The sequence below is a fragment of the Haliaeetus albicilla genome, chromosome Z (assembly GCF_947461875.1).
Source record: "Haliaeetus albicilla chromosome Z, bHalAlb1.1, whole genome shotgun sequence".
In the NCBI taxonomy this organism is placed as follows: domain Eukaryota; kingdom Metazoa; phylum Chordata; class Aves; order Accipitriformes; family Accipitridae; genus Haliaeetus; species Haliaeetus albicilla.
Window position 1 is genome coordinate 28,783,219 of NC_091516.1, and position 14,189 is coordinate 28,797,407.

The window sequence follows — 14,189 nt, forward strand, 5'->3', positions numbered from 1 at the left end:
ACCAACCGCTTCCACCCTACCGGGGGGGCGGGGGCGGCGGCGGTGCCTGCGCTTGCTCAGTCTGCCGAGTAGCTGCGTCCGTGGGCGTGGTGGCTCAGCGGGGCTCGCGGCCGGGTGGCGGAGGCCGGCTCGGAGCGGGGGGGCCGCGCTCCCTCCCTGCCCCTCGCGTCGGTTCGCGGGCAGCGCAGGGCAGCGCCTGGGCCCGCCTGGCAGAGGCCGCTTGTGCGGCGTGCGGCGGCGGCCCCCGCACCCCACCCGGTCCGGTCCGGCCCGGCCGGGGCCCTCCCGCACCCCGCGCTGGGTCTGAAACGGGCTCGTTGATACCCCCCGCCCCGTCCCCCGGTGTCACAGGCTGGCCGCGCGCTCTTGGGCCGGCCGGAGGGCCGCCGTCCGCCCGCCGGCTGCGGGAGGCGAGTCGGGGCAGGCCGCGGGCCGGGGCTCGCCCCGGCGAGGAAAGCCTGCGCGGCGGGAAGGGGGCCGTTGGCTTTGGGAGCTGAGCCGGGGGGTGTCTCGGAGGGAGGCAGGCAGGCAGGCGGCAGGGCTCGGGGCGAGCCGTCGCCGGCCGCCAAGCTCACGGGGGTGTCCTTCCCCGCGGCCGACAGGCTTCGTCAGGCTGCGCTCTCGGGGAGCAGCTGACTCTGGCGCGGCCGGCAGCCTTCGTGCGACGAAAGCTCAACGGCAACAGCTGCTGAGGGTGGCTGGCAGTTGGCCCATCTTAGCCGTCTTAACTGAAGAGCTACGTCTTGCACTCTGCGCCCGTACGCAGAAACAACGATCTCTTCTTCCTTGGTAGCTCTGGTTTTGCCTCCTCTTTCAGAGCAGGTCAAATGCTTCAGAGCACAGCAGGTATTTGGGAAAAACTCTGAGAACAGATCTTTTTGTTACGTGATGATAGCAACGAACCATAGTTGCTTACTTAAAAAAGAACATTTTTACTACCCTCTGATTTGCCATCCTGCTCACATCTTCTTTTCTGTCGTTACCCCTGGTAGTACAGGGGTTTCCTCTGGAAAAAAAAGCATCAAGACATAAACGCTCATCCTGTGCTCATTCTATATACTTAAAGGAAAGTGAAAGGTAATTCAGCATTTCCCTTCCTTCATTTCCTGTCTCCAATTGCTCTTCATGTTGTAGCTGTGTTGATAAACCCTTTAATGTCTTTAGGTGCTTAACACTCTCTTTTACATGGCCCTGATCCAGCTCAAATAAATCGAGTTTGCAGGAGTTCAAAAGAGTAGTATTAAGTGTGAAAAATGTCTGTAATCTGTCTAAAGTATGGAGCAGACAGCCTGCCCGCAGACAGTCCGTTTGTATCAGTGGTATATATGCCATTTGAGTACTCGGGTCTCACTCAGCACTGCTATGCTGCACATAAGCATATTTGTGTATAAACACATATCTATAACTAGAAATAACACCAAAGTCCTTGAAGTGAATTTCCAATCTTTCTCCCTTTTTCTTCCAGAACACAGTTGCTAATTTTACCATTTTGATAGAAGGTACAAAAATATTTCAGGACTTACCTCTAATTCTGTTAGCCTTTTTTTTTTTTTTTTTTTTTTAATGGGGAAAAGCTGTGTAAACACCTATGACTTGTGCTTATATCTGATTGCATTCCAAGTAAATAACTTTTCAAAATGGGAACTGTCCTGAGAGACTGACTTGTATGTCATACTATAAAACACTGAATGCTACTGGTTCATGGAAGCTGTGGATGCACACTTTTATATAAGAAGGTCAAAATTATTTTTAAAAGTGATTCTGCTTCAAACTTACCCTCTTCTTTTTTCTCTTTTCCCAATTCCCCACCATCCTTTTCATGCTAACATTTAAATTCATTCCTTCAGTTTGAGTAGCTTTGACTGACAGAATCATTATATATGTAGCTGTAGCTGAGCAACAGAGTTGTGGTAGTATATATGTAAGAAAGAAAAGTGGAAAAGAAAGATGTCCTAAGTATGCTACTACTGCATATATTCTGTTCTGCTGTTTCTGGGCATATAGAGAACAATGTTACAAAATGTGTTTTCAGTGATACTGTGTAATGGAAGTGGCCTTGGATATTAAGTCCAAATCCCAAAGTTGTTACATAGTTGCTTAACTAACGACAGCCCATTAACAGTTGAGGTGTGACCCCATGGTCATTAGAGTTATTTTATTTCAGCTGAAGAGCAAGAAACAAAACAAACCAAATTATATTTTCCAGAGTATGTTTCTTCCTGACAGTAATGAATTATGCATCAGGTTATAATTCGTACTTAAGGAGATACATATTTGTGTTCTCCCCCCCCCCCCTTTTTTAGTAAAGCCATCGTTTCAGAATAAATGTTGCTGTTCTTGTGATGTCCACAAGATGGCATGCAAGGTCTTCTTTTTCAGCGCCTGTAGGTTTGGGCATAACGTTCACAATCCTCTCAGTAGCAAAGAGCTTGAGAAATAGTAAGTCAAGGAAGTATTTGTTTAAGAACTACATGGTTAGGTAATTTCACAGAAGTCTAACTGATGACATCTATCTCATTCTGTCAAATAGTTGTAATGTTAAAAATTTTATGGGTTACTGTGATCCAGCTAAAACTTAAGCTGTCCTTGATACTAGACATGTTTTTCTTTTGTTATTAATTGTACCTAGTTCATATTTGTCATGGTTTAACCCCAGCTGGTAACTAAGCACCACGCAGCTGCTCGCCCCCCCCCCCCCCCCCCCCCAGTGGGATGGGGGAGAGAACTGGGAAAAAAGAGTAAAGCTCATGCCTTGAGATAAGAACAGTTTAATAGAACAGAAAGGAAGAAACTAATAATGATAGTAATAACAATAATAAAATGACAATAATAATGATAAAAGGAGTGAAATATAGAAAACAAGTAATGCACAGTGCAGTTGCTCACCACTCGCCAAATGATGCCCTGTTAGTTCCCAAGCGGTGATTCGCCCTAGCCCCACTCCTCCCAGGTTATATACTGGACACGACATCACACAGTATGGAATATTCTTTTGGCCCGTTTGTGTCAGCTGTCCTGGCTGTGTCCCCTCCCAACTTCTTGTGCCCCTCCAGATTTCTTCCTGTCTGGGCATGGGAAGCTGAAAAATCCTTGACTTAGTATAAACACTACTTAGCAACAACTGAAAACATCAGTGTGTTATCAACATTATTGTCATACTAAATCCAAAACATAACACTGTAGCAGCTACTAGAAAGAAAATTGACTATTCCAGCTGAAACCAGGACAATATTCGAGAAGGGAATCTTGAACAAGTAGAATTTAGTTAGCTGTACTAAAATATAGTGGAGTTAGTAGAAATGTTTCTTCCAAAAGTGTCATCAAATTTTAGTGATGAGCATGTCTGCTAGCATTATCAGCCAAGAGAAGAGCAGTTTGATAGTTCATACTTGCAATGAGAAAATTCAGCCGCTATTTCAAGCAGCTAGGAAGGAACTTCTGTTCCCTGCTGATGGTACTTTACCTACAGCTATTGTTGTGTAGTGAAAAGTATTTAAATATTTTTCTAGTATATATATACAGCCAAAGAAACCAGTGTAAAGAAAACAGAGCATGTGTTATGTCATCCGTGTGGGGCCTGGGTCAGGTTATCTGACTGAATATATAAGCTTTGTGGACTCATCATACTAACCATTTAATGCAGTGCAGAACACACTGTGTTCATCTTGTTTCATAGCAAAATGTATGACTTGCATCATATCACAACTCTGTGCCAGAGTCCCTGTCTCCTGCTACCATGCTGCAAATGGATGCATTTCCAGGCATGCCTTAAGGGGAGAGCAGGAGTATCCTGTTTCCTCCGTGTAAGATGGAAAAATAGCAAAAAAATATCTGCTGGATGCTGGGATATTCTAGGGCTGTCCTAGCCAAGCTGGAAATTCTGGTTACACCAGGCTCGGTGAAATACTCAGGAGGCATCTCAGAGAAAAGAGTGCCATTTAGTAAAACTAGTAGTGTTTTAACCAGATCCTTGGAAGTTTCTATTCCCAGCATGACAAAACTCTCATTGATTCAAGAGTTCAATCCAAGGACAGTCTGGCACACCTTACTTTTAGTGGGCTGAAAACAGGTGATGAAATCAGAGTACAGAGATACATACAAAACACACTTGCAAAAATGTCTAGTAAACACACCTGCTTTGAAAGTATTTTTCTGTATTTTAGTCTGGAATAGCAAACCACAGAGTTAATCTTTTCTTTTTCATCTTTTTTTTTTTTTTTTTAACAGTCTGAAGTTTTGTTCTATTTGAAAAGACCACTTTCTTCTAGAAGAAATAACTGCGGATTAATGTGATGGCTACCAAGGCTGTCTTAGATTACAGAGAAGCAGCAGGTACTGTCGATGTCTCTGTAGTAAGGCATAGCTGATATTATCTACTGAACAGTTCCTGGTAATCACAGAAATTTCTAGCAACTACCATTTGGATGTTACTAAACAATGTGTGAGAGACAATGCTTGTTTGATTACTTACTGGTGAAATTCAGATAGTGCAGAAGTATGACATAAAGGTGTACAGCTTGATGCTTTTTGAAAGCTTATGTCAGTGTTTTCAAAAATTCCCTCAGCTTTTGAATCACTATTTCTAGTGCCTTTTTTCCACGCCAAAGCCTCAACTGGCTTCTTGAAAAATGCACAGTACTGCTTTCAACTAGCTTAACTGTTTTCCCTTGTCTCTGCACAGCATTGTGTTGTGCCATGTGGACATACTTCGTGGTTAATGCTTAAAATACTCTAAATTTTCAAACTGCTGAAGAACTCAAGCTTTTTTTTGCAAAGCCTTTAAATGCATTTTACAGTCCTCCCTATTTGTTCTTTTTCCAAAAACAGTTTAATAGGTGTCTCAGATTAAATAACTGTGATCTAACTAGTCCTGATTAGGCTGAATCATAACGATGGCCATCTGAATGTCAGGTGTATATCACACATATTTTTTCCAGCCACAGCTGACCCAGATCCAAATGTTCAGACCAGTCTATCACATATTATAAAAGCAATTAAAACCTTTGATTTAGATTTCTAATATGCTGCAAAATGAAAGATACAGCACAGCCTGAGTAATAGTTTGGCACAATCTTCAAGAGAATCCTACCAAGAGAGGCCTTGGTAGCACAAGAAAAGTAGTACAGGGCAAGGCATCCCAGGAGGCTTCCACCCTTGAAGATAACTAAATAAGATTCTTGTATGTTTGAGAGTCTGTGTTCCAAAATACCTTGCATTTCTCAACAGTTAACACAGATTGCTACCAGGAATCCCACAATGAATTGTAGAAGAACAAGACTGGGGATCTCAGTGAAGTAGGTTAGGAGATGTTTACTGTATTGTCATGAGTTGTGCAATGCTTCAAAGATGAATAGATATTAGGCAACTTGGAGGTTAGTGTCAAGCTGTTTCTGATCCCTATTCCTGCAGAAATGGCATGTAAGCAGTAATAATGTGTTACAGGAAGTAGTGAGCTGAGATCTATTAAGAAAGCCACAAACAACGGGATGGGCAATGGATTTTTCAGCTCGTTAAATGTAACAAAACCCAGAAAAAACTTCATTTCAAATTTTGGTAAATCTGAATAATTTCTGTTTCTGATGAGTTGGAAAGCAAAAAAATTAGATACCAAAATATTTTCTGACCTAGAATTTAAGTACTAATGGCTCTTAATTCCCACTTTTCATGGGGAAGAATAGAAGGCAAAGGTGCTAAAGGCTTACAGGAAAGGGCAATGTCTCAGAGGGAAGAGCCTGTTAGAAGGGCATATACTTAAGTGGGAATGTGATAAAAGGAGCAGATATTTGATGCTTATGAGACTTCACAAGTTTGGGAACACTTTACAAAAGAAAGTAAGCCAGTTTGTCAAAACTGTTTGTCTTTACTGCAAGAACTGGTTTCACAATGAGATAAAGAATAAAAAATTGAACCAGTGACCACCAGAGTCATTCATGGAAGTTATATTTAGAAGTGCTGGGAAGAAAACCTCTCAAAACCACAAGAGACATACTGCCCCAGTGGTAGATCTGCTTTTTTATGTCCAGTAATACCCTGCATAGGCCCTCACCTCTGGTCTCTTTACAGAAAGCTGAAGAGGCTTTGTTTTATTTTCAGGCTACAAGGGAGAAAGTTTTTTCACCTATGCAATAGCATCAGAAAGAGCAGGAGATTAAAATGATTGTCCTAGTGACTGACATTGCAGGGAGGACATAATGAAGGAAATGGCTGCAGTGTTTTTTCCTGCATGCTAATTATCAGGTTTTAAGATAATTTTCTTCTTTCCTTCCCTGGGCTTGCTGTTACAGCCTTGTTCACACACTAAGCAATAGCTGAGCAAACAAGAAAGATTCTGGTGAAAATTTGTCATTGTTAAAAGGAACCTGGATTTTGTAATTCTCCTGCCATCACCAATACATGATACTGGTTCCCAAGCACATGCAGGTTATGCTGCTATTTGTGACAGCACTACCATCTATATAAGGCAACCACTCTTTCATTTAGCAATCTTCTTTATGCTGCCTGTTGAAGAAATAGCCCTAATCATCGCTCATGCCGGCCACTGCAAAGAGAACCTTCTCCATGCACACTATTTGACTGCAACCTGGTGTTTTCTTAACACAGGAAATATTTGCATAACGATGAGGGAAAGAGTTGGCCATAATTCCACTCTTGGTTTTTGTGCTACATTCCAGTTACTGTGCACATAATCGCAGTACTCCTGCAAGCAGCCTGTGCCAGACCCATCAGTGCCATGGACAGAACGATTACTTTGCATTAGTCTCCCAAAAGTTGCCTCACTATAGACAGACTGCAGTCATGTGCCCTTGGCAGTAAACATGGCCTGATGCTGCCCTACCCATCTGCAGAATCAAACCAAAGCTATGAATACAAAAGGCATGTACAAAGAAGAATCCCGGAAGTAACACAAGACCAGTTTCTTATTTCTTTTGTTTGGGAGCTACGGGAGGGGAATAAAGCCCTAAAGTTAAAAAAGGAAGAAAAAAATGCAACCCTACCTCAAGCAATTCCTTCAAAATTATTTCCTTCCAGTAATTACACTGCACAGACAACAGCAATACTGATTCCATAAATGAGACCTGCTTGTTTCCAGTGAGTTCCTTGGTGGATGATGGAAACTGACTGCTGGTAGTAATATGGGAAGCAAACTCAGATGCCATATGTGAGGTCTGACAGAGCTGCTCTCCAAGCTGCTGCTGGGTCATTTTGACTTGCCCTAAGAGTAGCAAGGCTTGCATGGTCTGAATGATGCAGCTGTATGTTTGTTGCTAAATTAATTACATTGTGGAAGCACTGTGTGCTTTCCCCTCAGTTCTCCCAGTTAAGCTGCGTCCATCAGAAATTAAAATGATTACTGTTTTGCTCATCATTAGTTATAATTAAGAATAACTTCTTCTTTGCTCCTCCTTCCCCCCCAAAAGCCCCCAAAACCCAAACCAAAAAATCCAAACCTCAGGATGGTTTTAGGACATCTCCTATTCCACTTACTTTCTCAAGGATATCCTGAGCTGCAAATGTTCAAAACAGCCCATGTAACTCAGTACTAGATTCATGTGAAGATGTTCTAACCAGTTTTTCTACATTATTAAAATCACTACCTCCTGCACTTGGATTGCTCATTTTGCCCCACACTATTTACGTTGGCAAAGAAATAGCAGTGAGGACCCATAATTTATGCTACAAAACAGGTTGAGCAGAAGGTTCTGTAGAGCCTGCTTTACCTTACAGAACTAATTATCCCCACAAACTCAGGGGTTTTCATAGCCATCAGTGTAGTATCAGATAGGTTTAATAAAGAGATTCATATAGTCCTTTGTTGCCTAAAAAATAAATCAGAGATTAGTATATACCATCATGAAGTTTGGCAACTTTGTGCTCGCACTTGTACTTGGCAACAAAAACGTACTAACATGGAACAGATATTTTGAGATATTGCAAACGATTTACTTGTGAGTGAAAAAGGGCATCATATTCTGGGGTGGTTTGAATAATATTCCACTTCCTTCTTTGACAGAAAAGGAGAAATAGTCTGTTTAGTTTTCAGATTGATATTTTCGTACATCAGACAAGCAACTTCAAAAGTCACTGACTGTCTCTAGAGGCAAGTAAGAAGGTGGTGCAAAAGCATTAGAACTGTTTTGTCTGATCTTAGAGAATAGGAAAAACCTTAGCAAACTGACATTTTCTTCTTCTTTTAAGGAGAAATCAAGCCATGGAAGAGAATCTGTACAAACATCTATTTTGAACTGCACTTTTGTTTTCATGCTAAATATTTAACAAATTTTTACTGACCATAGTAGGCCTGTAAACTAGAATATAAGTTTCTGAATCTGTTGCCTTTTGGAGGAACTTAATACCAAATGTCTCAGAAGTTCAATATGTTCTGAAAAATCTTTGAGAAGAAGCTGTGAAGTAACACATACTAACACCGAGTGCAGTTATGCTTTTTCTAGCCTTTTGGTTCACCGCACGGCCCTATTCGTGGCAGCTCACTCTCCGTATCACTCCTCAATAGGCAACTCATCAGTCTTCAAAAGGTCAAATTTAGAAACAAACAAACAAACAAACAATCTGAGGGCAATGCTTATAGATAAGGCACAAATGTGACTTCATGGGCTGGTTGGTATCACTGTATCTAGTTTCATTTCAGTAATACATAAGCCCATGACCTTATTAATTACCACATTGGGCTGAGACTTTGCATACATAAGGTTCAGATTCGGTTTGTGGCTTCAACCAGTTCAGTGAGAACACTCAGTTTTTCCCAGTGTGAATGACGTTATTACATTTGGTATCTCCCATTCACTCTCACTGCAGCCAGATGGAAAATGCATATGGCTGAACCTGGAAGTTCGAGAAGATCAGTACCTCTGTCATTCTGACCTTTCTGTGTAGGAATTTAATCATTTTCTCCATCTGCTTTTATTGTAGCTTTCTTATAGACTTGTTCCAAGGGCATGGATTAGTGAATTCATAGAGAAAAGACTAACAAAAGACAATTGTTTACCTGAGCACTCAAAAATGCTGCCAAGTTGGTATCGACTTGCTTATGCTGGTTGGCTAGTTTTTGAGTGAATGTCAACACTATATTTAAACAAAGAGAATGTCTATATGGAGTTGAAGGCCCTTCCATTTCAGTCCTTAAAACATTGCTAAATTAGACAATTACTTAAACGTTATCCTTCACTTTCTTGACAAGTACTTCTGCTAAATATATTTGTGTCAGACAGCTTCCCTGTCTATAGTTTTTGATAAATTCATAAAATATGTCAGATTGTGAGCATGTTCACAGCAGCCTCACTTGCCCAAGAACACTCTTCACAGTTTTTCACACTGTGATGAAACCCCATCAGTTTTACCTATGTGGGCTAGTTGTCTGTATATATGTTTGCCAGGAATATCGATTATATTAAATTCTAAATTAGTAAAAAAGCTAAGTGATTTTTATTCAGAAATTCCAAAGCTAAGGTAATTATTTCCTGTGTATTAGTTGGAATTACATATATAGTGATTTTTATTCAATCAACTATTAGTCCTGAACCAATTTCTGAAGAATCATGTCTGATACATAAAAGGTTCTCTAATGTGTTCTTGCTTCATTAGCAGAGCCTCAGGATGTTCAGCATTAACTGTTAGGATTAACATCTACCACATCATTTTATGCTTCTTCACAAGTAGAATGTGCAATGCAAAATTTTGCTGTGGTAGGAATTAGGATTATTTTTTTTCTTTTTGACTATACTTTGAACATAGCTGTTGCCATGCATGTATAGGAGAGAGGAGAAACAGGATGAATGATTCATGATTGGTTCTTCACTTCTGTGAGAACACCAGGCCAGTTTCCCAGAATGGTCTATCAATACATTAAACTTCTTTGTACAGAAAGTTGCAGCAGTATGCCAAATAAACAAAACTGTCAACACTGGATTTCACTCTGAGCTTTAAGTGCATATTTACATGTTTTAGCTTCAGACCATGAATTGTCTTGAACATATCTTGACATATTACACAGGAGGTGGCTGCAAGAAGCAAAGGTTGCAAAAGGTTTGGACAGTCATGTCAGTGACTACAGCAACGCAATATCTACATCTATGCAGAACATTTCATCAGTAAATCTCAAAGCGCTTCACTGAAGAAATAATTGCCCTCTAATTCAAAAACTACAGATACCAGAAAATCTATATATCGGGTACTCTTTCTTCTTGTTTGCATTAGAAACACATTTTTGCAAAGGCATGGCTTCAAGCTGCATTATTAGAAAGGCCTCTTTGTATTTACTTATGTGCAGCTTTTCAGATTGAGATTACCTCTGTTTATTTCTCATTTCTAGCTTGGTGCCAGAAAATAACAGGCTACAGGTCTTCTCACACAACAGCTTTTTCACTTCAGATTATTGAAAGAACAGTGATTTGCTTGATTGATTTTCTCTGTGTATCAATTTATACTGCTACAGGTTGTTGGTGTCTGCTTGAATAGAGATTTTTAGCATCACACTTGCTTATGATCTTCATTTTCCTTTAGACAACATGGGGAAGAAAGTGCTGTCTCAGATTACCGGATAGTTTCTTAGTTAATTAAAACTAAGTCCATTGATTTCCAGTGCTGGTTTAAACCCTTTTGGTGAACACCATCCTAAGGTACAGAAAGCAGCCAATTGACAGATCAAACAACATTAAGAGTAAAGAGAATGTCAAATATATGGATTAAATTAAGATATTTGAGCCAGAAAGCCTTTGTGCAGGACAATGGAGTCTTTTTGAGGCTGAGGTTCAAATCTTCATATGCGGATCTTGAAGGAAAAGTGGTTTTCTTCAGGGTGGCGACAAGCTAACTTCCTAGCAGAGCTGCAGAGATGTCTTTTAGGCATATCCTGGCAAGCTGGGACACAAAAATGCATCAGAACATTTGTTTATGTTTCATTATTAAACCTTTTTACATTATAGTGAAAACCCCTGAATTTTGCTTGGAAATCAGGCTTGTTTGTTTCTTTGTGTATGTTATTTTATAGACCTCTTCCTTATACACAGTTGTTCCACTGTTTCAAGAGGTTACCAGCAGTGCAAGATCCCTCTAGACTTCTGTTGTGGTTTAAGCCCAGCTAGTAACAAAGCACCACGAAGCTGCTTGCTCACTCCTCCCCCACAGCCCCGGTGGGATGATGAGGAGAAAATATAAAGAAAATCTCATGGGTCGAGACAAGGACAGGGAGGGATCACTCACCACTTATGGCCATGGGCAAAGGACAGGCTCAACTTGGGGAAGAAACAAAATCAATTTAATTTGCTACAAATCAAATCAAAACAAGGATAATGAGAGGTAAAACCCAGATCTTAAAACACCTTCCACCCACCCCTTCCTCCTTCCCGGCTCAACTCCATTCCCCTTCTCTCTAACTCCTCCCCCTGGCAGGGCAGGGGGATGGAGAATGGGGGTTGGGGTCAGTTCATCACACCTTGTCTCTGCCGCTCTTTCCTCCTCAGGGGGAGGACTCATCACACTCCTCCCCTGCTCCAGTGTGGGGTCCCTCCCATGGGAAACAGTCCTCCATGAACTTCTCCAACGTGGGTCCTTCCCACAGGCTGCAGTTCTTCATTAACTGCTCCAGCGTGGGTCCTTTCCCCAGGCTGCAGTCCTTCAGTCACAGACTGCTCCAGTGCAGGCTTTCCCACGGAGTCACGGCCATCTTTGGGACATCCACCTGCTTTGGCGTGGGGTCCTCCCCCAGCTGCAGGTGGGCCTCCGCTCCCGCGCTCCCCCCCGTGGGCTGGGGGACACAGCCTGCCGTCTCACCACGGGCTGCAGGGGCATCCCCTCCTCCCCCGCTCCTCCTCCCCTCCTTCTGCACTGACCTCGGTGTCTGCAGAGGGGTTCCTTCCTCTCACATTCCGATCCCCCCACTCACTGCAGGTTCCCCTTCTCAAACCTGTTCTCCCAGAGGCGCTACCACCGTCGCTGATGGGCTCGGCCTGGGCCAGAGGTGGGTCTGACATGGAGCCGGGGAAGCTTCCAGCAGCTTCTCACAGGACCCACCCCTGCAGCTGCTCCCCCACTACCAAAACCTCACCACACAAACTCAAACCAACTTCTCACAAAGAGAAAAGTAAGATATTTTTCAAAAGTTTCATTCTTTTGAGGACTGAAAACATTTTAAGAGAACAGATCTGCTCTTGAGGACTTACTACAGGACTGCAAGCAAGAAATTAAACCTTTCTTTCTCACAAGCTTCTTACTTGTAACTCATCAAGAGGTAAATAATTCCTGCTTTTTGGTTGGGGTTTTTTTGGAATGTTTACTTCTGCCACAAAACACCACCACCTATGAACACTACATTATAAGACTGGGCTTAGGAAAAGAGAGACCAATGGAAAAAATTTTGAAGAGATCCAGCAGGAATTTTGTTTCTCAAGAGGGCTCAATGGAGCTGTTGAAAACAAGTATGAGAAGAAAGTTGTTTTGTCCTGGATACTCAAGATTACTTTAATAATTGATATGTAAGTGAAACAATACGTTTATCAGACTGTACTAAGGAAAGGTACTAAGTATTCTTGACCTAGAAAGTATGAAACTCTTAAAAGGTAACAGGTATGAAGCAGAAACTTATGAAGTTCTTACAAGAAACCTCAATTTTATAGGCAGTCTTAAGGTCTTAGGGAACCTCTTGTTCAGCGTCTATCTGTAACAGACAAGAGACACTCAAACCTGAACAAAATGCTTACATAGAACCCAGATTTAAACTTAGAATAAAAAAAGGAGCGGTGAATTGCAGAATGTAAATTGACTAGCCTGTAATTAGGACCCCACATTTACCCTCCAGGACAGAACAATAACAGACTACATAACTCTTGGTAACATTAAGAAACAAGACAGATTTGGAAACTTAAGTCTGCAAAATCAATAGGATGAGTTTGGAAGAGGGACTGTGAAAGACTGTGTAAAGTATGCAATAAAATACACATCTGTCATGGTTTAACACCAGCCAGCAACTAAGCACCATGCAGCCACTCAGCTCACTTCCCTCCCCACAGTGGAATGGGGAGGAGAACTGGGGAACAAAAAAACTCGTGGGTTGAGATAAAGATAGTTTAATAGGACAGAAAGGAAGAAAATAATAATGATGATGATGATAACAATAATATTACAATAATAACAATAATTAATAAAGTATTTGAATATACAAGTGATGCACAATGCAATTGCTCACCACTCACCAACCAATGCCCAGTTTGTTCCCACGCAGCAATCTACCCCCCGGGCAACTGCCCCCAGTTTATATACTGGGTATGACATCACATGGTATGGAATACCCCTTGGACCAGTTTGGGTCAGCTGTCCTGGCTGTGTCGCCTCCCAATTTCTTGTGCCCCTCCAGCCTTCTTGCTGGCTGGGCATGAGAAGTTGAAAAATCTTTCACTTAGTACAAACACTACTCAGCAACAACTGAAAATATAAGTGTGTTAGCAACATTGCTCTCATACTAAATCCAAAACATAACACTATACCAACTACTAGGAAGAAAATTAACTCTATCCCAGCCAAAACCAGGACAACATCCCAGCAGTATCCATCCTTTCGATGAAATTGCTACATTTCAAAGAACTTAAGTCATCTGCAAAAGCCTGTGGACAAAGAAGAAATTCCTAATAAAATGAAAGTATACTCTTACTCTACAGTACACCAGTACTGATTCTAGGTACCGTTCAACAGGCAGTTCTATCTAGTAATATGAATAAAACCACTGTGATTTATGGTAATGTGAAGTTTATATTATGTGATGTCTAAGCTTACAGTAAAGTCACAAACAGGCAATACTCAGATCATATACCAGGGGACAATGCTTTTTATAGGTTCATGTACAAGTAAAGACAATCTTGTGTTGCAGGAATTACACAGCCACCACCTAGTCCATGTATAGGAATTATGTGAATGCCACCTCAACAGGGCTCAGCCCTAAGTTCCTGCTTGAAGAAGATGAGTCACCAATCCACTAAGTAAGTATCCAACATGCAGAGCAGCTCGAGCTGGGTGCCTCCAAGCAGGGACCCCCATTGCAGACCATGCACCCCAATTATACCCTTACAGACAGATTTCCTGGAACGTACCACCCATTACCTGATCCCCAAATCCAATCACTTAATTCTGGTTGGTGGTCTCTTGATTTCTTATTGGTTTTCTTAGTCACTGGGCTGGGCTTC

General features: G+C 41.8%; 1 long non-coding RNA gene across 1 annotated transcript; it reads left to right on the plus strand.

The window, feature by feature from the left end:
• The first annotated feature begins 25 nt into the window (after nt 1-25).
• LOC138683948 (uncharacterized) lies at nt 26-5,843 on the plus strand. Its single transcript, XR_011323439.1, has 3 exons — nt 26-758; nt 993-1,077; nt 4,228-5,843. It is a non-coding gene; the product is annotated as an uncharacterized lncRNA (long non-coding RNA).
• Nucleotides 5,844-14,189: the final 8,346 nt, after the last annotated feature.